Genomic DNA, 27,556 nt, shown 5'->3' with positions numbered 1-27,556 from the left:
ACATCGTGTGCATTCGGATCATGGAGTTTACATGCTTGATGAAATTTCTTGGAAACATGGTCACGCTCCTTCTCACACTTATTTTAGTTCCCTTTGTCTTTGCAACCCCGTTCTCCTTTATGTTGTGCAGGATCAGTTTCAAGCACAATCGACGCCGAGGACGGCTTTTCGTCAAGAAGGGGAGGATGATGAGGACATGACACCCATGCATATCACCATGTTTGGCACATGGTATAGAGGGTTAGGAGGCCAGCAAAAGTGTCCAAGTCAAGAAGGAGGCCCAAGGCTAATTCGGTTCGAGTCCCCGAGGTGGAGGCCCAAAGCAATTCAAGTTCGAGTCTGCCTCGGCCTTCAGGACCAGTCTGACTTAAACCAGTCACCTAGGACACATCTGGACTCCGTTTTCGACGATCCATATATGGTTAGAAAGCTAATTTGACAAGGAAGCCAATCCAAGTGGTCTCACATCAAAAGACCTTCAGAATCAACAGGAATAATCGAAACAAGTTAGCATCCAGAATCTGCCAGGGTGTTGTGACAACGCCTTTTGGTCCGTTGGACCGTGTATCATGTTTGGGCCAGGGCACGTCTAGGGTAGGCGATGACCCTAAGACCTTTATAATCATACGCCGCTACTGTCATTTTGTTTTGGGTTTTTGCATAGATTAATCTGTCAAGAACAGTTTCACCGTTCATCGGTTTGTGAGACCCCAACTTCGTGAGATTAATCATTCATCTGTAACTTGGTTGCTTACTTTCTTGTTCTTGCTTGTGTTCTTTGTTGCGCGGGCAGGGATTAGCCTTCTTGGCAGGGTCAACCGGATTCGTGTCTCGATTGATAACCAGAGGAGTTGTGGTGCTAAGATTGGAGGGTTTGATCTTTCGAACTGAAGCTGGATCGGTGTGTCATTCTCCGCCACAACGATAGTTGTCACTACTTGACGGAAGATCGGGATCCCCGTTTCCATTTTTGGGCCGGCGAGGACGTCTCCTTCCTCACCTTCCACGAGCACAGGCTAGGATAACCCATGCACTAGTTCCTACGCGGGCTCCTCAATGAGTGGGGCCTAGAGCTACAACACTTCAATTCGACTCGGGTGATGCACGCTGTTGGCTTTGTCACTGTCTACGAGGCTTTCCTCGAGATGGAGCCGCACGTGGATTTTTTTGATGGATCTTCAACGGGCGAGCTTTGTCAGAGGGGAAGCCGCTTGGGACCACGCCAGTGGGGGGTTTCGCCCCTACAGCTGCTCAGGTCAGCCAGTTCATAAAGTTTGATGAGATGTTAGAGACATCCTCCATCTATGGTGGCCATACTTCGGTAGGCAGCGTCCCTGTCTAGGAGCGGCTCCATTTGTATTCGAAAGTTTGGAGCTCCATGCTCTTCTGCTAAGCATCTATGGGTGCCACGCCCTTGAGGTACCCGTTGCGCTCGCCGAAGTCGAGGGAGCGGAACCGGGCGGGGCCCTTGCGGTGGTGGTTTGTGTCTGGTGGTAGTAAACGCTCTTGGATGATGCCCATGAACTTATGAACTTATTGCATACTTGGTGCCTACCTCTGAAAGACACCTAGACCAAGACTTTGACACCATCTACAAAGGGTACATCGACGACTGGAGCATGGACGCCATCTATGTGCTTGGGGAAAGTGATGTGCTGCCACACGCACAGTTTGGTGGCCAAGCAAGTCTCCGCATAGTGGGTGATGGAGGCTCACCGTGAGAACATGACTGAAGGTGCGCATCAAGAAGACATCACCCAGTCAGCGGATGGAGTGGAGGTCGGGTTAGAAACACCATCCGAGTCGAGCGTTGCCCCATCGGAGGGTGAGCAGCCATTATCTTCACCGGTCATGTCATCAGTCGATGCCACCGGGCAGCCACAGTAGAAGTAGCCAACAGATGTAATAGTTTTAGTTCATGGGGGAGCCCCCGTGTGAATAGTTGTCTTGATGAATACATCAATTTTTGTTTTTGTGATGAATTACTTCGTTCAGGAAAGCTTGTCCCGTCCGTTCATTGTTTTTACCGTAGCATAGCTTTGTTTTTATTCTTTCTTCTTCGCACCTGTCCATTCATCCCGTAGGCTACAACCTTAAGAGATCGGGCATGGCCCACGAGGCTCAGCTGCTCGTAACCATAGGTAGAGGCGGTGTGCGATCGGTCAGAATGTTGAAGCAAAGTTACGTCAGATAATTAAAGAAATGGACTACCCTTTTGTTCGGGTAAAAAAAGTATTTACCATATGATAGTAAAAAAGAGACATGGTATCACACCCCTGTGGAGCCCCCGAGCAACCCGGGCCGAAAGTGTTCGGGCCAGGGTGCTTTGCAGGAGCGAACGTTGAATGAAAAAACGGTAAAGACCAAAATTTAGGGGAAGAAACGACATAATTGTTTGATGTTCCAAGTATTGGTGAGAACATCGCCGTTGTCGTCCTTTAGTCGGTAGGTGCCTGGTCAGATCACTTCGGTCACCATATGGGGTCCTTCCCATGGTAGAGAGAGTTTGTGCTTCTCCTTGGTCGACTAGGTCCTTTGAAGCACGAGGTCTTTGACCTCGAGGATCCTTCCTCTGATTTTCCTCTCATGGTACCTACGGAGAGTCTACTGGTAGCTTGCGGAGTGGATGACGGTCGTCTTGTGGGCCTACTTGAGAAGGTCAACTGCGTCTTGCTGAGCCTCCGTGGCCCGGTGGTGGTCGAAGGCCTTCACTCTTGGGGTGCCATAGTCGATGTCGAAGGGCAGCACTGCTTCAGCTCTGTAGGCTAGGAAGAAAGGTGTGAACCCTGTGGATCGGTTTAGGGTCATTCTCAGGCTCTAGAGGATCACTAGGACCTCTGCAACCCATCGCCTGGCGTACTTGTTGAGTCGTTCAAAGATGCGTGGCTTAAGTCCTTGGAGGACCATGCCATTGGCACGCTCGACCTGACCGTTAGCACGTGGATGTCCGACCGAGGCCTAGTCAATCCTGATGTCGTACCCATCACTAAGGTCCAGGAACTTCTTCCTGGTGAAGTTAGTTCTGTGGTGAGTGACGATACAGTTAGGAATACCGAACCGGTAGATGATGTCGAGGAAGAACTTGACTGCCTCTTCTGAGCGGATGTTGGTGATGGGCTTCGCCTCTATCCATTTGATGAACTTGTCAACCTCTATGAGTAGGTGAGTGAAGCTGCCCGGGCCCTTTTTAGCGGTCCTACCATGTCAAGGCCCCAGACCGTGAACGGCCAGGTGATGGGGATGGTTTGGAGCTCCTATATCAGCAAATGAGTTTGTCGAGCGTAGAACTAGCATCCCTCGCACCTACGGATGATCTCTTCTGCATCTCGTAGTGCGGTGGGCCAATAAAAACCTTGGTGAAAAGCTTTTCCAACCAGCGACCTCAGGGCCATGTGATGTTCGTAGATTCTAGCATGGACCTTGAGGAGGAGTTGTTTCCCTTAGTTGGTAGGGATGCACTTCATGAGTACCCCTGATGGACTTCGCTTATAGAGTTCATTACGGATGGCGACGAACATCTTGGCCAGTCGGTTTGATCTATCAAGCTTTAGTCCTTTCAGGTGGGGGAACCTCCTTGAGGAGGTAGGCGAGTAGCGGCGCTCACCAGTCGGTTTGATCGAGTGCTAACACGACGATGTCCGCGGGCGACGACGTCATGGAGGCACTAGGGTCAGAGCCCCCGAGCGCCGGTTTGGTGTTAGGGTCAGAGCTCTCGAGCACCGGGTTGGCGTCAGGGTGTGTCCAGATCGAACCTTCTAGGATGCGGGCAGACGGCTCATGTAGGTCATTGATGAAGACCCCGCTCGGAGACGGATCCCGCCTGGTGGCCAATTTTGCGAGAAAATCGGTGGCATCGTTGTCCTTTTGGGGGACGTGATATAGCTCCATGCCCTAGAATTTATCCTTGAGCTTACGCACCTCTTGGCAGTATGTTGCCATGAGGAGGCTTTTGCAGGAGGACTCCTTCATGACCTGGTCGATGACCAACTTCGAGTCGTCGTGAACGTAGAGTCACGTAGCGCCAAGCTCGATGGTGATGCGTAGTCCGTTGATGAGGGCCTTGTACTCCGTGGCATTGTTTGGGACTAAAAAGTGGAGGCGGATGGCGTAGCGGAGCCTACTCCTGCCCGAGGAGATCAGAACCACTCCAGCCGCCGAGCTAGGCGCCATGACGGACCCGTCGAAGTACATCGTCTAGTACTTGTGGGTGACGTCTGGGGTCGATAGCTGGACCTCCGTCCATTCGGCGACAAAATCCACAAGAGCCTGAGACTTAATAGCGATACAGGGGATATACCTGATGTCGTGTCCCATGAGTTTGAGTGCCCACTTGGAGATCCATCCCATGGAGTTGTGGTTGCGGTCGATGTCCCTGAGCGGGTATGAAGTGACAACCATGACTTCGTGGTCGATGAAGTAATGTAGGAGCTTCTAGGTCACCATCAGCATGACGTATAGGAGTTTTTGCACCTAGGGGTATCAGACCTTGGGGTCGGTGAGTACCTCCCCGATGAAGTATACGGGTCGTTGGACCTTAAGGTGGTGTCTCGGCTCCTCCCTTTCGACGACCAGGGTGGTGCTCACCACGTGGTTGCTTGCCACGACATAGAGGAGGAGGGGTTCTCCTTGTATGGGAGCGATGAGGATTGGGGCTGACATCAATGACGTTTTGAGGCTCTCCAAAGCCTATTGTGCTTCCTCAGTCCAGACAAATGCGTCCGTCCTTTTGAGAAGTTTGTAGAAAGGCATCCATCGTTCGCCGACCAAGGAGATGAATTGGCTCAGGGTGACCAAACAGTTGGTGAGCCTTTGTACGCCCTTGACATTACATATGGGGCCCATGTTGGAGATGGCCATGATTTTTTCGGGGTTGGTCTCGATGCCGCCTTCGAACACGATGTATCCAAGCAGCTTCCCCTTTGGAACCCTGAAAACACATTTCTCGGGTTCAATTTGATGTTGAACCTTCGGAGGTTCGTGAATGTCGCGGCCAAGTTCATGATCAGGTCGCAAGCTTGAGTTGTTTTGACCACTATATCATCAACATAGACGACAATTGTTGGTTTCAACCGCTCGGCTTGATCAGGCTGATCGAGCGAGTTGATTTGATCAACAAAGCATTGCTGCATGCACCTTTGGTAGGTGGCACCAGCGTTCTACAGACCGAAGGGCATGGTTACGTAGCAATACGAACCATATGGGGTGATGAACGAGTTTGCAAGATGATCAGTCTCTTTCATCGTGATATGGTGATAGCCTAAGTAGGCATCTAGAAAGGAGAGGTTCTCGCATCCCGAGGTGGAGTCAACTATCTGGTCTATGCACGACAAAGGAAAGTGATCCTTTGGATACGCTTTGTTGAGGCCAGTATAATCAACACACATTCTCCATTTCCTGGTCTTCTTTTTAACAAGAACCAGATTGGCAAGCCAGTCGGAGTGGGATAACTCTCTGATGAATCCGGCTGCCAGGAGTTTGGCGACCTCCTCGCCTATGGCCCTACGCCTCTCATCGTCAAAGCAGTGCAGGAGTTGCTTGATGGGCTTGGAGCTCGAGATGAGGCATAGTGCGTTCTCAGCGACCTCCTGCGGTATGCCTAGCCTGTCGGATGATTTCCATGCGAAGACATCACGATTGGCGTGCAGGAAGTCGATGAGCTCGCATTCCTATTTGGCCGGGAGCTGGGTCCTGATCCGCACTATCTTGGTTGTGTCAGTGGGGTCGACCCCTACCACCTTAGTTTCCTCGAGTGGGTGGAAGGCCATTGAGTAGGTTGGTTTGTTGTAGTCCGAGACTGCTGGGGTCGATGACTCCCCGAGCCGTGGGAGCTCGGATGAGTTGATAACCATAGTGGCAAGCTCGAAATGCTCGCGGTCGCATGTGAAGGCATGTGAGAAGGTGCTACCCATAGTGATGATGCTATTCGAACCCGTCATCTTCAACTTTAGGTAGGCGTAGTTGGGGACTGCCATGAACTTAGCGTAGCATGGCCGTCCTAGGATGGCATGGAAAGACTCCAGTAAGTCCACCACCTCGAAGGTAAGCACCTCCGAGCGGAAGTTGGCTCAGTCACCAAACATGATGGGTAGGTTGATCTACCTGAGCAGGTATGCCTGCGCTCTCGAGATCACACCGTAGAAGGGAGAGCTCGCTAGTCGAAGCTCTAACCAAGGGGTACGCATGGCATTGAGGGTGTCAATGTAGAGGATGTTGGGGCTGCTACCTCCATCCATCAGCACCTTGGTGAGGCGCTTCTTGCGAACGATGGGGTCAATGACGAGCAGGTAGCGCCCTGGTCTGGCGACGTGGCACGGATGGTCCCTCCGATCAAAAGTGATCAGAGAATCTGACCAGCAGAGGAAGGTAGGGACGGCCATTTTGGCGACGCATGCCTCTCTGTAGCGTACTTTGTGTTGGCGCTTGGAGTAGATGGCATCGGACCCCCCAAAGATCATGATGCATTCCTTGGGGTCGGGGAAGCTGTCCCCATGCTTGCCCACCATGCCTCCTTTCTTGGCTGCATATCCTTACCTTTTCCTTCTTTCGGCCCGCTGGCCTATCGTAGGAAACGCTTGAGTAGCTTGCAGTCCTTGTAGAGGTGCTTGACAGGGTAAGCATGGTTGGTCCATGGGATATCCATGAGCTTGTTGAAGTGGTCAGGTAGGTCCTGCTAGGGCTGCTTGCCCGCGCGATCAGCTACGGCGACCAACTTGGAGTTGGTCGTTCGGTGCTGATCCTTCTTGTTCTTCTTGCCCCTCTACGTGGAGGGCCCTTGTCTTGGTCCTTGTGTTTGGCCTTGCCCTTGTCCCGGCCTCCGTTGAAGACTGCTCTGGCCACCTCCTCACCAAAGGCGTGGTTCGTGGCGACATTGAGCTAGTCGTGAGTGGTACGGGGCTTAAGGTAGCCAAGCTTGTGGATGAGGGACTCACAGGTTGTCCCAGAGAGGAATGCGTTGATGATGTTCACATCGATGACATCAGAAAGGGAGTTGCACCGCTTCGAGAACCAACGGATATAATCCCACAGGGACTCATTGGGCTCTTGCTGGCAGCTCTTGAGGTCCTAGGAGTTCCCAGGGTGGACATACGTCCCCTAGAAGTTCCTGACGAAGACCCTCTTCAGGTTTGCCTAGTCACGGATGCTATCGTGCGGGAGGAATTCAAGCCACGCTCAAACATGTGTCCCCCACACAAATGGGGAGGTATTGAATGATGAAGTGATCGTCATCCACTCCTCCAACTCGGCAGACGAGTTGGAAGTTTTCTAGGCATATACCGAGATTTGTCTCCCTGGTATATTTGGTGATGTTGGTCAGTGGTCGGAAGCATAGTAGGAACGACACTCTCTGGATGCGCCAGCCAAAGGCCCATGCTCCCAGGCCATCCGGGCTAGGACTCTGGTCATCTAGCTAGCGACCATGCTTGGGGTGCGTTTCATCGCTCGCCACGATGGTCCAGCCGAGATCCGTGTCGCCTGCCCTTACTGTCGCTCGATGGACGTCATCATCATGCCAGACCCGACACCAGTTGCTGATGACGCTGCGAGCGTCGCGGTTCGGCCCGAGGCGTTCGCGCATAAGCGACCGGTGTGGAGCGAGCACCAAGTCAGGCCACGGAGCAGCTGAGGCCTCCTATTCCACACCTAGTGGCTGCAGTGGCGAGCAGATGGAGCGATTTGTCTGGTGCGTCCACACTCCCCTGGTAGAGAGAGAGGCCGCGAGTCGATGGCGTGACGTGGAGCTCTCCGCCTGTTGAAAGGCAGCAATTTCCACCAGGGCCCGAAGGTTCCGATGGATCGCCTGTTCCTAGGGCTTGTCCAGCTTGGGAAGGCCGTGAAGGAGCATCACCGTCGCGGTGATGTTCTGGCCAGACCGAGCGAACTGTGGGGGATCATTCCCTCCGTCGATAATGTTGCGTTGGACCTGGCGGGCGCGACCCCGGGCGCTGCTCAGCGCGTCACATGCATGGGGCGCAGTGTGCTGCACCGAGCGCGTCGGCGCAGGTGGCGGCAGGTTCTACCACAGTTGTCATAGCTCCTCGCCATGCGCCTGCACACACGCGAGGGCCTCCGCACGAGGGTCCAGAGGGGTGTGGTCTGAAGAGACTCCACCACCACTGGTGGCCATTGCGCACTCCCAGGACAAAGGGTGGCTAGGTGCCATGACATCGCCGATGCTGGAGCCGTTGCTCTCAACATCTTCATCCATGAGGTCGTGAAAAGAGGCGGGAGCGTAGCTCGCCATCCCCATGAATTCGGATATGAGAGGGGGCGGTGCCAGCATCCTTCGGAGCCCCCGAGCATATGCGTCTACGGGGGACGTGAGGCCGTAGGGGAACCGGTCACATGGTGGTCGTGGCAGGGACAACAGGGTCCCTCTAGAGAACTAGCAGAAAGTAGTAAATAGCGAGTAAATAACAGTACACACATTACTCACATTGGGGTTTGAGCCTAGAGTAGGCTCGAAGCGAAGCGTAGGCGCCTCGTTGTTGATGTCGCCGGGAGTCCTAGAGCCGACGGAGGACGCGCCTCCTCCGACGGGCGCTGGAACAAGTGCCTCCTCGCGGAGGTGCAGCACGCCGAGCCAGTTGGCGATGAAGTTCGGGCTTCCAAAGAGGAAGGCCTAGGACGACTCGAAGATGGGAGGATCCCACATCCCAACAGGTGGGAGTGCGGGAAACTCCAGTGAGCCGAAGCGAGTCATATCGCTTGAGCCCACCATGGCGAAGGTGGCGGAAAAATGGGCCATTCGATGACCAAAAAGCGTGAACGTACGGCGTTTTCCCCACGGACGGCGTCAACTGTCGGTGCAGAAAGTGACCAACACATAAATATCTGTAGTTTTACCGTACATTGTGATCGGATGTGGCCTAACACTCAATGACATAGGGTTTATACTGGTTCAGGCAACGTGCCCTATGTCCAGTTTGAGTCGGTCGGTGACTTTATTCCTGAGTCTAGGTGCTCAAAGTTTGATGTGGGGTTACAAATGGAAGGGAGTAAGATGGGGGGTGCAAGAGGTCTGGTCGGACTTCGGACTGAAGGGCCGAGAGTGACGGGAGCTCCTACGTGCGCTAAGTATTCGAGCATGTGCTCTGTGTAGCTTTAGAGTGTCTAAAGCTAGTAGAGGGTGAATCGATCGTTGGTTGTTCGAATCGTTCAAGTCCTCCCTTGGAGAGTTGTCGATGGATCAATCCTCCATGTTGGGAGAGAGCGCATCCCCTTTTATAGATGAAGTAGACGGCCTTACAAGCGAGAGAGAGAGAGAGTACGCATGCTACTAAGTCTTGTTGCCCACGCCGTTGGGTACAAGATGATGGTAGGCGCCCACAATACTATTTGTGTCGGACGCATATGGGAGGTATTACCGTATTCACCATATATGGCAAATGACGACGCCCACAACACTGTCGATGTCTAGAGGCATGTGGGGGTTTTACCGTGTTCGTCTGGTATGGAAATTGACGGCGCCCACAACACTGTAGGGCAAATGTCGGCGCCCACAACACTGCTTGGGTTCTGACATGCCTGGAAGGTTGCAGGGCACCCTTCTGACATGTCCTATCGATACTGTCTTGCAGGTGTATAGGGTACGGTCCTTGGTATTGCTTTTGACTTGAGCGTCATGCCTTACTTGCTCTGTCCGTTTCCTAGGTTCTCACCGAGCGAGTGTCCCTGGTCAGTTGGTCCCAGTCGGCTCTGACTGCGCCAGTCGGAGAAGAGCTATAAGCGGAGGTTCGGTGCATCCCCGGTCAGAGACGCGGGTCGGAGTCAGAAGTGATGTTGGCCAAGCCTTCCGATCGGAGAAGCGGGTCGGAGCCGGAAGCAAGAGCTGTTCCTCCTCGGCCAGGCCTTTCGGTTGGAGAGGCGGGCCAGAGTCGGAAGCGAGGCCTTTCGGTCGAAGAGGCGGGCCGAAGTTGGAAGCGAGCATTGTTCCTCCTTGGCCAGGCCTTCCGGTCAGAGAGACGGGCCAGAGTTGAAAGCGAGCGTCGTTCCTCCTTGGCCAAGCCTTCCAGTCGGAGATTGGATAACCTTTCCGGCCTATCGTTAGGTTTTCGGGCTGGCCTAGGAGTTGCGCGTCGTTTGCAACATCGTCTGCTGGGCCGAGCCTTTACTGGAAAGCAGGTCCACGAGGGACCCTGAGTTTATGAGCCCGACACCGCCCCTCTCCAACACCTAGAACCCACACGCGTCGAACCCATCACGAACTGAACCAACAATCAGACGCAGGGAAAAAGGAAGAAAAAAGAAGGACGGCGAGGAGCCACACTGTTCACCTTGAGCAGATCGAAGGACAGAGGAGCAACTGAATGGCAGCGTCCACACTTCCTCATCAAAGCGGAGTGGACAGGGTTGGCGGCACATCCATGGACATGTGCCACCCTCACCCTAGCGACGTTGATCCGCGCGTCGGCCACTGCGTCTCGGAGCACGAGCGCTTGCCGTCGTCTCGCGAAGAGACGGCTCCATTCTCTTCCTTCATTTACTGCTGCGAACGGGGGCGTTTTTTGCAATTTTCACATCATAGAGACGGCATCCGGAGGCCCGTTGTACGTGCCCTTAGCAGCACCAGAGAAGGCGCAGGTTGGTCAGGCTCCACCGCTGCAGCTGACGACTGGGCCTGGCTGATCCCATCCAATGCGGAGACGACAGCGACACTAGCCGACCAATAGACAGGCGACAACGCCGTCGACTCTTGGCGCTCTGACCGGACATCACCTGCGCCCGTCCCCCTCCACCCTCGGCCGTGTGCTGACCGTACGGTGATTGCGCCCGCCAGCCAGCTGTTCAACGGCACCGGGTCAACGCGATCACAGCCACCCAATGGGCATCCGACGACCGCCATCTCGTTTGATACCGTGGCCACCCTGTGCGCTGGCCATGGCCTCACGTTTTCTTGTCTTTAAATGGTCAGAATAACGTGCCGTCCGAAGCCAGATGTACTAGAGCTTGAGCATGATAATTATAAGTCTTCAGATGAGGTCATTCCTTGGTACTTTTTTATGATAATTATATGAATAATCTAATGATATTATAATTATTAAGAAATATATAGAGGACAAGTAAGTCCTTGGCAAGAGGCATTGAGGCGAAAAAAGCCAATATAGACGTTCAAGCCAAGTTGGATATCCAACATATCAAACTTAAAGCATTTGCTTATGTTTATTTTTTTTTCATAGTTAAGTCAAAATTTCAGCGGTTTGTTTAGGACAACACTAAAGTAAAGGGCGTGTCTAGCGCTCGGACGTCCGGATGCTAGCATCTCATCTGGACGCCCGCGCTGCTGTCCCACCCCCTGCCCACCCCCCGTCCCGCGCCTGCCTGCCCACGTCTTGCCAGCTGCGCCCACCTGCAAGCACGTGGGACTCACCCACGTCTTGCCTGCTGCGCCTGCCGGCACGCACGTGGGGCCTGCCCGTGCTAGTGGGGACCGACTCCGCTTGCGCTCACTTTCCGTGCCTGACACCGAGGCGAGACAGCTGAAGGCAAGGAGGGAGATATAACACCCGATCTAGTTTTGAAACAACTAGGGGTAACAATTGCAACGTATTCTGAAAACAAATGAAACATTTGAAACATGCATATGAAACACTTGCAAAAACACCTGAAAAACACTTGAAACCATTATAAACATACGCAACATCCAGGTAAACACTTGCATCATATATGTGAAAACATATGCAACATCCAGATAAACACACTTGCAACATATGTCGGAAAAAACAGATGAAACATTGAGAATAGGAGCTTGCAACATACGCGTACAGCCATTGCAGCATATATAACCTCCCGATCTACTTTTGCAATATCTGTATGAAATATTTGCAACATACCTATGAAACATCAGAAACACTTGAAACATGCGTTTGCAACATGGGGTTGAGGCCGGTCGATTTCAGCCGTCGGGTTGGAGCCGGCGACGAGCGGCGGCACACGAGCACCACCGGCACCCAGCACCAGTGGCGCATGTGAGCACCACCACCAGCCAGCGCCTCCTGCACCGGGCCTGGCTCTGCTGGGCGAGTGGCGCGCGCGGTGGGCAAAGCGAGCACCACCAGCACCAGGGCCTGCGACGGGAGGGAGCGGGAGGCACGGGTGACCGGGGGGAGCGGGTGGCGCGCGCGACCGGGAGTGGTCCAGAGGTGCGCGCGATGGGGTGCGAGGAGCACGCGGTGCGGAATGGACGCGCGGCAGCAGCGAGGCAGAGTAGCAGTCGTGATGGCGAACGACATGGTGGAGGCAGTCGCTGCGCAGACAACGGTGGAAGCAACCGATACGTTTAGGGAAACACTTTCGACTATGCGCAGGAGTTGGGGAGGCTACCTGGGCTAGTCCGTAGGCCCATTAAACCGCGTTCGGGCAGTCAGACGCCCGGGTCTACAATGGAGGGGGTAGCAAATATAAAACTACCATTTTGGTTGAGTTCCACTTTTTGAATCTGTGATGGAATGGTTCTGGTAGGAAAACAAGTGGAAAGTAATTATGATGGGATTGAATATGGAATAGTAAGGAGCAGTTTTTTTTACCTATCAGCTTTAAGTGTAAACTGAAAAATTATCCTTGTCTGATTCGCAACAGAATCTGTACGTGTGGATTTTTATTGGACGAGTGATTTTTACAGGGCAACTGCTCGAAAGAGCGACACATTTTATTTTATTTTTTTGGTAATAATTGCTCCTTTAGTCACACTGCTGAGTTGGTTTCTCATGACTCCATCAACTAGGGCATGTTTGTTTTCCTTGGCCGCTTGCTCGCCTCGCTAGCCTTGCCAGGCCGAGGACCGCATTGGCTCGATGAAGAAAGAAAGCAAGAAAAGACCTTTGATTTCACAAGCTCCACAACGCTGCTACCAAAGAATACAAAAAAGTCCAAATTGACCCGTGCTACCATCAAGACTTCCCTAGCTCCGCTACTCAGTCAAACCGCCAAACAATTTACCGTGACTTTAAGAGGTCTGTCATGCTCTGCTACTGATGTGTGCCTCTCTTAAAACAGATATATTAGTACTCTTTGTGCTTGTGCGTATTCGACATATAAAATGCTAAAACATCCACCGTGAAAATTTACTAGATCAATCTGGAACAGTTAAATTTGACCGTTTTCTAAAGCATCTTTTATTTTTGCATTACATGATACCAACATGACCGCAAAGGGGTCAAGGTCGCCGAGCGGCGAACCGTTTGCTCTAGACGGTTTGGTTTCTTTTTTCTTGTCTTTCTCTGGTCCATTACAGCCCACTACCCGTACTACAAAGAATATAGCACAGGTCTGGTTTAGATTGCAAGTTTTTTCGCTTTCTCTCCATCACATCAAATCTTTAGACACATGCAAGGAGTATTAAATGTAGATAAAAAAAATAACTAATTACACAGTTTGATTGTAAATTACGAGACGAATATTTTGAGCCTAGTTAGGCCATGATTGGACAATAATTGTCAAATACAAACGAAAGTGCTACAATGCCAAATACTGATTCCTAACCTCAATCTAAACAAGGTCCCACTAATGAGGCATGTTCGTTCAATAACTATAATAGCCCATCATCTCGTGCTTTAGCCCAACCTAAAATCATTTATTACATAAATGTTAAAAATTTCATACGTAAATAAGTATATACAATTAGTAAACATTGATTATTATCTTTACTCTATGTATTGATTTCCCAACACATTTCACATTTATATACCTTGTAACCTCTATAAAGTTGTGATAAACTTACCAATGACTCTAGGGGGTTCAATACGTTTTAGTTGAAAATATAGTTTAAGTTATATTAACTCTTATTGCGTCCCTTTTTAACATTAGGAATCTATATTGTGGTTTTCAAATTTTAATCTTATTGTACTTTTTATTCAATTTTTTCTTTTATATCATATAAAAATGGATTGCAGGTCCTAGACTCCACTCTTAGTAACTACAATGGCATAAATATATAGTCGTTTAGCCTGCAGCAAGACACTCAAGATATTTATTTCATCTAATTACGTATTTGGACATACACTTATCTAGATGTATGGCCTGAAGTACATTTACTTTAGGATGGAGTATTGCATTTTATTTTTGCTGAGCAGTTTTTCTTTTTGCCGCCTTTCACGTTTTCTCCTGAATCATGCATGCCACCTGGACAGTGGGATGAATAGTACCAACGGTTACTGTCACTCTTTTTTTAAAAAAAAAGAGAGGAAAAAGGCAGTTGCTATCTGAAAAAAGTATTTTGTTTTATTTAAAATGCGCAGGAGGATCAATGCTGTTATTATTGGGCAGTGCATTGCTCAGAGCAGAGCACAGTCAGGTTTCAATGGTTACTGTACTCCGGGGTAGTGGACAGAATGAAACTGACATCAAATCAGCTTTGGAATCTTTGATGCAAAGCCATCAGCCATTAACATTTAACAAGCCGGAGTTTAGTGCTTGCTTGGCGGAGTAGCTAGGGATCCCTTCGCTTTCGCTTTGCTTTCTTTCCAATCTTGTTTGCATGCAGTTTCAAAAAAAAAAATCTTGTTTGCATGCAAAGGTCGCTTACACCCTCCGTCCCAAATTAACTGTCGTTTCCGGTTTTCGTGCCACAAGTTTAACTCGATTTGTAGAAAATACGTACAACATTTGTATCTCCAAATAAATTTATTAAAAAACTAGATTCAAAGATCTTTCCAATGATACTAATTATGTACCATAAATATTAATATTTTGTAATATATATTTTATCAAAGTTGTTTCTCGGGAAGCGAAAGCGACAGATATTCTGGGACGGAGGGTGTAGCTAGCATGGTAGTAGCAGTCCAAGGGGAGAAGATGAAAATACAATGTTCGGCTGGACTTTTTAAAAAAAAATGTTAAAATACTGTTTATGCTGAATATGAGGAAAATTAAAAAGAAAGTGCAAAGCAAAAGATGGAGCACTGCGCAATGGGAAGCTCAGCAAAGTGGGGTAGCTGTTCTCAGCCCTTGGTCACTGCAGCTATGGCTGCCGAGCAGGGAGCCATGGCAGTCCAGGGCCCTAAAGACTAGGGCCTTGTTTAGATCTCCTTCAAATTTCAAGTTTTTTCACTCTCTCTTTATCATATCAATTTTTAGCCGCTTGTATAGAGTATTAAATGTAGGTAAAAAAATAACTAATTGCACAGTTTAGTTGGAAATCACGAGATGAATCTTTTGAGCCTAGTTGGTCCACGATTGGACAATATTTACCAAATAAGACGAAAGTACTACTATTTATCGGATTGAAAATATTTACAATCTAAACGTGGTCTAGAGCAACTTTGCATTCAAGGCTGCATTGCCTCTGCCCCTGCCCCTGCCCCTGCGTGCCTGCCTACTTCTTTCTCTCTCTCTCTCATGTCGTTGCCATCTGCTACTGTCAGGGGTGGGGATGGCTGATGGGGATGGCTGATGGGGCTGCCATGTCAGGGGTGGGGAATGTGGAGGCATGCCTGCACAGTCCTGGCGTGTCGCGCCTTTGGGGGAGGCCGGCCCACTGGAGAGGCCACAGTCCCACACGCACGACGCGACACCGAGGTCCAGTTTAGTTGCAAAAAATTTTATAAAATTTTTCAAGATTTTTCGTCACATCGAATCTTTGGACGTATGCATGAAGCATTAAATATAAATAAAAAATAAAACTAATTACACAGTTTAGACGAAATCCACCAGACGAATCTTTTAAGCCTAATTAGACTATGATTGGACACTAATTGTCAAATAACAACGAAAACTGCTACAGTAACATTTTGGCAAATTTTTTAGCATCTAAACAAGGCCCAACCCATGCCGTTTTGCTCAGCGCCCGGCCGCAGCAGTTAGGGCTGGGCTCCCTCAACGTCATTTTAGGCAATGCACATTTCGGTGCAACCACCATTGATTCCTCCCTGCCCAGCTCCCTCAACGTCATTTTAGGGCATGGGGATGGCATGCATGCGTTGCCAGGCCATGCCATGTCGATCGGCATGCACACCACGCCACAACACCGTTTCACCATCGGACATCTGACGCTAAAAATTATATTTGGCGATGGATGATCTGTTAGCGATGGATGATATGTTAGCGAAAGATAACTCATAGACCATCTGACGCTAAATCCTCATTTAGCGATTTAGTGTCTGTCGCTATAGGTATTCATATTTAGCGTTCAACCGTCTGTCGCCAAAGCCAAGTGTACTGTCAATCTGTCTGTCGCTAAAGAAAATGGGCCCCACGCTGAGCTCGCGTGCCCCACAATATGGATCAAGACAAATAGCCCATCACGGCCCACACTCACAGTCGCAACAAGCCCATACGGGCCCAACCTAGAACCCCGTTGGCGGCAACCCCTGCATACCCCCCCCCACGAGTTCGCGCTCCTTTCCCCTAAAATTTCCCCATTTCCTCCCCCTCCCCTTCCATCCGCAGCTCCCCGCGCCTAGAAGAGGAACCCAGCCGCCGCTGCCGTGCAGCACGCCGCCATGGCCTCCTCGTCGGAGAACACGGGCGCGCCGCTGGAGGAGGAGCAGCCCTAGGCCCCACCGACGCTGAACCCGGAGCCTACCGAGGCGGCGGCGCCCGGCGAGGCGGAGGAGGAGCCGCAAACCCTAGAGCGGGCGCAGGAGCTCTTCGACAGGGGCGCCAAGCCCATAGAGGACGAGGACTTCGTTGAAGCCGTAGACTGCCTCAGCCAAGCGCTCGAGATCAGGTTAGGGTTTCCTTTCTCCTCCTCCACGCCCCCTCGCGCCGCACGGGCGGGCCGCCCGCGACCCCCACCGGTGGCCGCCGACGGCATGCACCCCCGGCGCTGTCTCGTTCCACCGGTCCTCTTGTGCTACTGTGATCCGTGAAACCCTAGCAACCTTCTCCGATTTTAGTTTCGATTTTTACTCTAGAGTTTCTATGTCCATGGTAGATTGGTGTGTGTTAGATTTAGCCTAGCATGGGTTCCCAGCACATCAGTTTGGTGCAGGTACTTGCATCTTCTCTTCTTGACCTTCATAAACAGATCGATTTGAACCAGTAATGTTTTATATTTTCATTATGTAATTGTGCACTTAACGTCCAGTGCTGCGTCCAGGAAAAAAGAAGATCAAGTAATACCTCTGTAACTGTAGCGTACGGTTTGCATGAGAAGCCTCGATTATGGGAGAAAACAACTGAAGTAATTCCCTTTTTCCGTAGTGGAAATATTAAAAACAAATGATAACATTTTCTAGTTCTGTTTCAGCAGCTTCTAGGCTATGTTTTAGCTTCCCATCTTCCCTAAAGCAATATGTTAGATATTCATTGGCTATGTTATTCCTATCAGATTGTTCAGGCATCTTTGTTGAGCATGGACATTATTTAATTTAGAGTTGCTTTATGGAGGCCTAAAAGCCATTCGTTTCTACTAGATTAATTTGCACAACAATCATAGATGATGGATTGAGCGATCTTTACATTATGGTCTGTCTAAAAAAAGGTGATGGATTGGGACATCTTTGCTTAATAAAAATAGTTAGCATTTGCTATCTTTTGTTTGTTAGGGCAGTCCCAATGGTGTATTGATGATGGTTTCTATTCTCATTCAATGACTTGCCACGTAGGTAAAACGCTGACATGGCAACGTAATTAATGAAAAAAGAGAGCAAAAATCCTAGAAATGGTTTCCTCATGAAGAAATCAGATCTTCTCTTGACCCAATGCACCAAGAAACCATGAAATCGTCACTGGGGAGAAACCACCAGTTTCTAGGGGGCTCGTGCCGTACCCCCATTGGAGGAAGAAGATAGAGTTGGGAGAGAGAAAGAGAAAATAATTATTACTCATAGAAATCATGGGTTGGAAAGCAGTACTTTTTTGTGCGGTATCCTATGTTATAGAAACTACTAGTTTCTTTCATTGTGACTGCCCTTAATAACAACTTTTGAATTTTATCTTTGGGAACTATGTTTATCATATTCTAGGTGCTAATGCAAGCTCTTAACTACAGAGCGGAATTTTCATGCAGACTATCGCTGCTTCCTGAACCGCCAAAGGTAAAAATCCCTTTGCTATCTTTTGTTTGTTAATAGCAAATTCTGAATTTTATCTTTGTCAACTGCATTTATTATATTCTTTTGAGGTGCTAATGCAAGGTCTTAACTAAAGAGCGGAATTTCCATGCAGGCTATCGCTGCTTCGTGAACCACCAGAGGTAAAAATCCCTCTTTGGGCTGTTTTCCCTTGTCAGCCACTGCATTTCAGTTTGCTCCTATCTAATCTGATAGATTGTATGTACAGGTCCTAATTCCCAAATGTTTGTGACATGTGCTCATGTTACTACAGATGATACCATCACGATTCCTTGCTTATCTAGGGACAACACTTTCTAAATCCGTAGAGAACACCTTCCAAGCTCAGTTTATTGTTTTGGTGAGTTATCCTCTTCCTCTACCTTTCTTACATGTTATCCTAGAAATGGCAATGATTTCTGCTAGACACAACAGTGCCTCTACATTGTTCCAGTTAACCGGTCACCACATGTCAAAATCTTGCTGCCTCTTTTAACTTCAGGCATGTATGAACCCCGTTATGGATTCAGTGCTACACATCTCTGCAAACTGTACAACATAATAAGTGTTGTCCACCTGCATTTTTTCCAACTTAGGTACTTCCTCTCAAATCACTAATTTAGTCTCCAGTTATGCTTTGTTTCACTATATTTTTTTGAAACACAAGCCACATGGAATCGCAGCTGAACCTGCATCTCAGCAAAACAAAAAAACACGCTCCACTCTCTTGTTCTAATATTTGTTGGTCGTCGGTTCCATAGCGTGCTACGTCAGGAAATCTAACTTTCAACATGTGAATTTGGTGTCAGCTTTTCAGGTTTGCCTTCCTAGGTCTTAATATCAGGAATACAGTCAAGATACCCAACGCTTCTTGCTTCACTGTAGCAGCATGAGAAAAGAATAGCCATCATATTATTTTTTGTACATTGTTTCTATCTATGCCTTTAACTGACGATGACGTAATATTATTATATGCTACATAAAATTTCTATTTCAAAGATATCTTTTCCAGCTGCTCCAAAAAAAAGGCCATGTATTGGTTGCTGTGTCATAATGTGCATGTATTAGCTGCTGCTGTGATAGTTCCCCAAAAGATACAGGCCTCCTAATTGTTGACGAAAAGTTAAGTACACACATCTATCTTCGTATGACAAGTTAATTAAAACTGTGGCTGCTCTATAGCTAATGCTCTTGTGTTCGAACCGGCATATTTGTGGGGTTTTGAATCATATATATATATATATGCTGACATGCTGCTGAATATAGCACGTTCTACTTTTTGTTACTGCCCTTACATAGGATATGTGTACCTGCATAGGATATTCTTTCCTGATTTCTTAAAATAAATAGTTATACACCTGCATAGGATATGTGTACCTGCTTCTAACCTAAAGTGATTTTTCTAGTTTGCTATGTACTTAATCTATTCTGATTGGTTAGGGACTATGATTCATATTGCGTTGCTACAATACATGATTCAGAAGGTACATCCTGATCAATGTCTACTTGCTACTGTTGCCTTGGCGATTCTTATGCAAAGTCCGCAGTCATGAACAAAATGAGAGTGGTAAATGTTTTTGTAATTATTTGGCGTCGCAGTTATGGTTTAAGCTATGCAGCATTTCTAATTGTCCATCTCATCTTTTCCAGGTGTCCAAGAAATAAAAAGCACATATGCGAACTCTGCCGAAAACATACTCATCTGACCATAGTTTACTTTTGTTGTGCTTCCTACAACCTTACAAAATGGGCAGTCTCGGCTTCCTTCCATGTTTCACTCTGTACTTCGTTATCTGCAGTCCAAAGTTAGGCGAAAGAAAGGCTTAGGTTCCTATATGTATCATCATTTTTTCCATTCACTCAGATTATGAATATCCGTAAGTACTTCATGGTTTATCTCAAACCAATGGCTTATGTTCCTATATGTATCGTCATTTTTTTTCCATTCACTCAGATTATGAATATCCATAAGTACTTCATGATATATCTCAAACTAATTCAGTCTCTGCATTTGTAACTGCACGTGCGCGTGATGGCGCGCGCCCTTTCAGAAGTCTACATTAACTCCTAATATTGTTTCCATCCAAAGATTAAACATATTTTTTTGCCTGTGCCTTAACCAGATGATTTGTCGGCGCGCGCGAGGGCGCGCGTCATGGACTAGTAACATTTCACTCACTGCTGTTGTCGAGGACCAAATACCGGGGTACCCCAGGAGGTAGAACTAATAACCATCGAACGTTAAAAACTCCCGGATAGACAAGGGTGCCACTGCGTTTCATGCCCAAATGACGGGAGTTTGGTTCTGCCTCGCCCGACGCCCGTGAGCCAGCTCCGTCTCGCCCGAGGGCTAAGGACTAGACTCCACCTCGCCCGATGCTCGTGGGCTAGGCTCCACCTCGCCCGAGGGCTAAGGGCAAGACTCCGGTTCACCCGACGCCCGTGGGCTAGCTCCGCCTCGCCCGAGGGCTAAGGGCAAGACTCCGCCTCGCCAGACCCCCAAGGGCTGGGCTCGGTCTCGCCCGACGGATAAAGGCTAGACTCCGCCTCACCCGACCCCCAAGTGCTGGGCTCGGTCTCGCCCGATGGATAAAAGCTAGGCTCACCTCGTCTGACGTCCGAGGACGGATCTCGCCTCGCCCGATGTCCGAGGACTGGTTACGTCTCGCCTGACAACCTCTCCCCACTCCCTCATGATGATAGATACAAGGTAAGACAAGACGTTCGGGTCAACCGTGGCATCGAGGACCATACCCTGCGCCCCGGCAGGAAAAGTACTGCCAGGGAATGATGGGATAGGTGCCTTAGACCCTTCCAGGCATGGCAGAGCCTGAATAGTGTTGCGGGCGTGTGATCTTCGCCCTACAGAGTTGTAGGTGCCGCCTTCAGCCCTTAGACACGGAACCCGATGTAGACATACGACAACCACTACGGTCCAGGAAAGGACTCGCGCCCTCCATAATGACTGGTGTGCTGTTGCCACGCTGTGGTCCCAAGGGAGCGAAGCCTGCCCCACGGCCCCTCGGGCCCACCAGATCGGAGCACTCGCTTCGATCTCCGAACGTCCTCTCCAATCGGAAGGCCTAGCCCACAGCGCTACTTCAGACACCGACCCCGCGTCCCTCCGACGGGGATTCATGGGAACCAGAAGGCGTGCGGAGCAAGGCTGGGCAAGGCCCATAAGTCAAAACCACTATACCAGAGTCCATATCCTGCACGGAGCAGTACTCTATAACCATCCTGACGTTCTACAGTGGCATCGACAGTATTGTAGGCGCTTACCTATCTGGTATCCACCGAAATGGACAACAAGGCTGGGTAGACGTGAACAACAAGGCTCAGTAGCATACGCATCCTTTCCCTCTCATTTGTAAAGCCATCCCCTTCATCTATAAAAGAGAATGTGCTTCCTCCAACAAAGGGACCGACTTTTGACGGACAACACAACACACATCATACACAGTCAAGCTGCCACCAGGCTCTTGGCATCCTTTCGACCCTTCCATCAGAGACTTGGGACCAGTTGTTGAGACTTGCGGTCTCAAACGGTGAGGAAGTGGTAGGGGCCTCCGCCCGATGAGTGCAGTAATCGGGCGGAAGCATTGGAAGGGTTGGCACGGCAAGTGGGCGTGTAAGGGAGTGACACGTAATGCTGTGGTTTCATTAATTCATTCACCAACCTTCCTGTACTGTTACAAGTGTTCCCTATTTATAGGGCTCAACTACCGCCTTTGCGGTGTTTACAATAGTGTCCCTCAACTGCTACAGTACATTCTGGGAATATTCCTCTACTTGCTCTTCGTCTCGGGGGTAATCTTGCCACGCCGCTACCAGATACTGGGCCTACGTGATCAACCGGCCCAGCAGGCCTCAGGATTCGTTGATGGGCCTTTGGCCCTCTGCCGCAGGTCTCCACCTCAGGGGCGCCGAAAGCCACTGACCTCCGATGCCCGGTTCAGTCGTGCTCCTGCTCGGGCCTCCACCCATATGAGCGGAGGCCGAACCGGAGTGCCAGCGCCGCCCATGAGCACATTCCTCTCCTTAGTTGGCATTTGATTAGCCTATCAGTGGGGCGGCCTCCGCCCTCTTCGTCCGAAGGTGCCTGCGCGCCTAACAGGCGGAGGCTCCGCTGAGGTTGCATGCAGCATCCTGCGAGCACAATCTGAGAAATTGTCATCTTTCCAGGGTCAGGGTCTGGTGGCGTGGTGGTTGGGCCTTCGCTTAGGTGATCGGTCGGAGACGTCTTTGCGAACTGCTGACCGCGTAGGTCTCCGCTACTCTCGGAGGCCGTGTTACAATAGTTCCTCCCTTTTGAGACCACGGTCCGCCTGAGCGTGTCGTGAGCTCAAAGCGCCTTAAGCAAGGACGTCCGTGGGGGCGGAGACCGCGCGTGGTCATGTCTCCGACCGATCCCTACCGGTTCCCCCCTGGCCCGCTCTGGCGCGGCCGCTGGTCTTGTTAAGGTTGCCGTTGGGCTACAAATCTAGCCGTTGTGCACCTTGCAACTTATCCAGGGGTTACCATTGAGCGCCAGGCGCACTATCCGGGGGTGACCGTTGTACGACGAGAGCCGAACCGCCCGCCTACGGCCTATATAAGGGCGGTGTTGGTGGTGGGGTCCCCCCCTGCATGAGTCATTCGTTTTCATAGCAACGCCTGAAATCGCTCTCTGCTTTCTTTGCTTTCGCTTGAACTGTCTTCGCGTATTCCTTCTTTCCGCTTATGCCTTCCTCCTAGGTTGCCGCAGCGGTGGCTTTCTTTTCGGCCTTCGCCCATACTCGCTGACCCGCCTTCTTTGGACCCTATCACCACCTTATTGGTGTTAGGGCAGGTGGCTGGAGTTCATGTTTTGAGGAGTGCATGGTTGCCTCCGCCTCTGCGCTGGAATTTGAGAAGCTGGTGGAGGAGGATTTGGGGAGTGTCTCTGCGTCTGTCGGGGATCTGGTCGCTGCGGATTTCGGAGACATGGCGATAAAGTCATGGGATTTTGGCCCCTCCTCCATTACTGAAGAGGCGGTCGCAGAGATGTTGAAGGAATTGTATTTTCCTTCTTCGAGGGTAAAGATCCCTCCGCTCGGCCAGACCATTCTAGAGCTGGAGGAGGGATATACGGTGGTGTTTCGGGACTTTTTCACCTGCGGCCTCCGCCTTCCTTACGTCCCATTCCTCCGCTGGGTGTTGGAGACGTTCAACGTCCAGGTTCACCGTCTGACCCCTACGGCCTTCCTTACGCTTAGCAAATTTTGCTAGGCGTGTGTTTCTTATGGCGCCGAGCCGGATGTGGACACCTTCTACGTGTACTACGAGCTATAGAAGCAGCCAAAGAAGAAGGAGGTGCGGGAGGGCAAGGAGGTGGAGGTGACCTACCAGTATGGTAGTTGCACCTTTATGTCGAAGAGGAACCAAGGCGTAGACCGCCTGGAGATTTCTTTTTGCCAGAAGGGCAAGTGGGACCGCGGCTGGCTTGAGCAGTGGTTCTACGTGAAGACCTACGGGGTCCGCAGCACTACCGAGGATGGTGCGGAGGTCGTGGAGTATCCATTGACTTCAAGAATGGAGGTGATGCTGCCGCATACGCGCGTGGTTCCGCCGGAGGAGATGTCTTCGGCGAGGAAGGCTTGCGACCGGGCTTTTGCGGCAGCGTGCCGCTACTCTAGGGGCCGCAACCTGGTGGAGGAGATTATGGCCTCCAACTACTGGCCCCTGGGCAGAGACAACCCAGCCTTTCGGCTGGAAAAGGTGAAGGTTCCCATTTTTGGGCCGGAGGCCGGGATTCCTTTCCCCTACTTTGGCCGGTCTTTGGGGAGGGGGTGACGGAGGATAGCTTCATTGCCGACGTTGAGGAGGCCACTGTCGGGTTGGTTGGCAAAATTTCTGAGCGTGAGTACACGTCTCGGAGAGCCGTGGCAGGCACCATGCCGCGGCTCAATCGAGTTTTTGAGGAGCTCGGGATCGTCTATCGGGAGCGTGAGGTTCCCGTCGAGGTCCTGGCTTCGATTGACAAGAAGAAGAAGAAGGCCTCCACGAAGAATGTTATGGTGGAGGCCGAGTCCAAGAAGAGGAAGGGCGCCGCTGTTGCTCAGGCGCCTACGAAAAAAAAGAAGAAGAAGACCGGTGCTCTGGTGATCGCGTCGGTCGCGTCTTTGGCCGGTAGTGCGGGCGTTGCCTCCACCGGTGGTGAAGATGTTCAGAGCTCTTTCGTCCCATCAAGGGACGTGCGGGTCACGAGCAGTGGAGATAGCGGCTCTCTTGGAGCTCTGGTGCGCTCTGTACGCGGCGCTGTGAGCGGGGCGGATCGGCCAGAGGCCAGCGCTGCTCCGGCGCGCTCCTTGCACGGTGCTGCGAGTAGCGCCGAACAGCCGGAGGCCAGCGCCGCCAATCCTATGCCCGACATTTTTGGCGGGCTGTATTCAAGTTCTGAAGAGGGCGCGAAGGTCGTCTTGCTGCGCGCTCCTTCGCCTCCCGCCGTTGCTGCGTCTCTCCCCGCGCCGGAGGCCGACGTCGGGCAGCCGGAGGCCGTGCTTACTGAGCAGGCCCCGACGGCCCAGGCTTCTTCGAGCTCTCCGCCTACTAGGCCGTCGGCTGGGGAGAGCCGGCCTTTCGGGCCTTCGCTGCATGATAGGGCGCAGACTTCTGCCCAGGGGGCTCGTCAAACGGCCCATCCTGGGCTTTTTATGAGTAAGTTTGTTTGGCGCACATTTGTGTGTCCGCTGTCTTCGCCAGGTTTATTTGTTTCTATATTCTACCAAGTGCTAATATTGTGTACTTGTTGCTTTGCAGGTGATGTCATGGCTGGACTCCTCACTCCGGAGGAACAAGCGGCCACCGCCAGCGCCAGGTTTGGTCCGGGGCAGCCGGGGCCGATGGCGCTGGGGTCCAAGTGAGTGTAGTGTGTCTTTATCTTACTCGTCTTTTGGCCTGTTGTTATTGCCTATTTCCAATCGGCCCTCTGACCTGAGTTGTTGTTGTTGTTGTTTTTTTGCTACGTAGGCTCCTCCGACACTTCTATCTCAGGTTGGGAAGAGTGCTATCTTAGGGTTCTTGGAGAGGTCGGAGGTGGTCCCTGGCAGTTGGTGTATTTATTGTGAGATTTGCTTTTCTCACCTTATGGTTTTGTGTTTGTTTGTTCTTCTTTGAACAGATCGCTTCAAATAGCGTCTGAGGGAAATGGATTTCTTCCCACTTCTCTGTGTTCATCTAGAACACCAGAGCTTGGTGCGCCTTTGGAGGTTTGCCTTTTTTTGGTGTTTGTTCGCCTTTAGACTTGTTTTTGTTTCTATTGCTGATCGCCTTGGTCTTCTTCTTTTCTGATTGCAGGGGTATCACACGGCCGTTGTTATGGAAGAGCGCTGCACTCACGAGGTCTCCGACCAAGATACTACGATTGAATCGCTTAAGGCGGAGAACGAGCGCCTAGAAGGTGAAAAAGGGGGTTTGGCCAACTCCCTTGCAGCTCTCCGCCTTTCTCTGGTGGAGAAGGAACAAGAAAAGGAGGTTTTGAGGGCCGATCTCGCTAGGGCCCGGGATGCAGAAGTTTTATCCGCCGAGCAGGCCCGCAGGGCGAACGAGTTGGTCGAGGGTCTCCGGTGAGAGCTGGCCTCTGAGAAGGAATCCGCAGCTGCGGTGGGGGAGCAGCTGTCTTTGACGACAAGGCGTTTGGACTCGGTCAAGGGGGTCCTTGCTGCAACCATTGGCCATTACCGGGCCATTGTCGCCGAGTTCAGCGGTGAAACCTCCGCTCCTCCGGAGGAAGACTGCGTCTACGCCCTTGCCTCCTGGCTAAAGTGTCACCTTGCGAAGCTCCCTGGTCTGATCAATGGCTGCATGGACTATGGGGCGCTGGCGGGAGTAGCAAATTACGCCAAGCTTTTGGTGCGCGGCGGGTGTACGCATACCGAAAGTATTCCGGAGGGAGCGCTGCCGGGTCCGGAGGAGCTTGGTGAGACTTCTCTTGGTTTGCGAAAAACCTTGAGAAATTTCATTGGGTACTTTTGGGCTCCATTTGGGAGACCTGCTGCCCGAAAACTGGCGGAGGAAAAGAGGGCGAAGGTATTTCTAGTCTTTGTAGCCGCTATTTTTCTCTTCTTGCTTTTTGTGAAGCTACAAAGGCTTTCATTGCCTGTGCCACTGATATTTTAGCCTGTGCTACAGGATGCGCAGAAGAGTCTTGCGGGCAGGCCTCCGCCAGTTCCGCGCTTGGCGACCATGGGCGACTCCTCCGCCACCGCTGGCGCTCCGGTGGGCGCTACGGTCGGCGGTGGTGATGGTCGGAGGCCGCAGGCGCCGTCTCCGCCCACAGTTGATGCGGGCTCCATTCCAGGGACTTCTGCTGTGACCGAGACACCGGAGGTCTAGGCTCTTTGTAGGACTTAGCTGTTTTGACTTGTATATTGTAGTCTAGTTGGACTCTTGTAAATAAAGTTTCTTTTGTTCTGAATGATTTTATGGAAAATTTTAACCTTGCACAGGTTCCGAATCGGGAGCCTGCGCAAGATGTTGCGCCTTTGACTCTCTACAATGACAGTATTTATGTGAGCAGAGAGCTTTGGGAGTATTAGCGTTCGACCTTTCCCCGCAGCGTTGCGCGTGACGTGTTTGAGTCAGTTAAGTTTGACATAGACGACGAGCGCGTTGGGTTTACTCACGCGCTTGCTTGGCGTGGACCTCCGCCACAATAGTTTGGATTTTATTGTAAGTTTGTGTCCTGTAAGAATGCTACTTGATGTTTTATGGAATACAAAACAGGTTCACTTTCTTGATTGTTTGTGCGGGGGCTTATGTCTGTTGTGCTAGTTTACATATCTCATCTAGTCCCGAGCTTGCACACCGTGGGCCTTTGCTTGGGTGAACATGCGTGATACAGAGGTGGTGGCCAGGACCTCCGCCCCATGTTCTCTCCTTCTCTGTGCTTGCTTGATGGCCGGGGTAGGAGTGCTGGCATTTTTTTGGCTGGCGGAGGCGTGCTTGAAGTTCGTCTGGCGAGGGTTGCTGAGTCGGTGTGGGATCCGATAGGAGGTTTGGTGTGGCTTGTGCATGAGGCGGAGACTTTTGGTATTTGTTTAGCTGGGTGTTTTAGCTGTCTGGTGCTATGGGCCTCCGATGCTGCACACCCGTGGGACATGTTTCATTTGTGGAGATGGCAGGTTAGGTTTCTGGCGTCAGGGGGATGTTACGAGATTTCGTACGATATCCCCCCTCTTTCATAGGCCAACGCTATTCATCACCATGCCATAGGTTCTGTCTCTATTCCTACTGTCTTCGATCGTCTACTGGTGCCTCCGATTTTACGAGTTTTCGTACAATATCTACGGCCGACTTAGATATCTAAGGAGACCCCTGCCTCCATGGCTGTTGCTATAGCTTGTGCTTGTGCTCTGCCTTCTTCCCCCTTGCGCCCTATGCTGATTGAGGTTTTAAGGGCATGGGGGGGAGCCCATTTTATAGTGGGGGTGGTGGCTTTTGGGTGTTAACTTTTTGGTACGTTGTTAGTTGGAACGTATCTTGGCTTTAATGGCCTATATCTTGCTTGAATTATTCGTTCCTTTTGAGATCTTTTGAAGTAAATA

This window comes from Miscanthus floridulus, chromosome 1, assembly GCF_019320115.1.
Source record: "Miscanthus floridulus cultivar M001 chromosome 1, ASM1932011v1, whole genome shotgun sequence".
Lineage (NCBI taxonomy): Eukaryota > Viridiplantae > Streptophyta > Magnoliopsida > Poales > Poaceae > Miscanthus > Miscanthus floridulus.
This window is presented reverse-complemented; position numbering follows the sequence as displayed.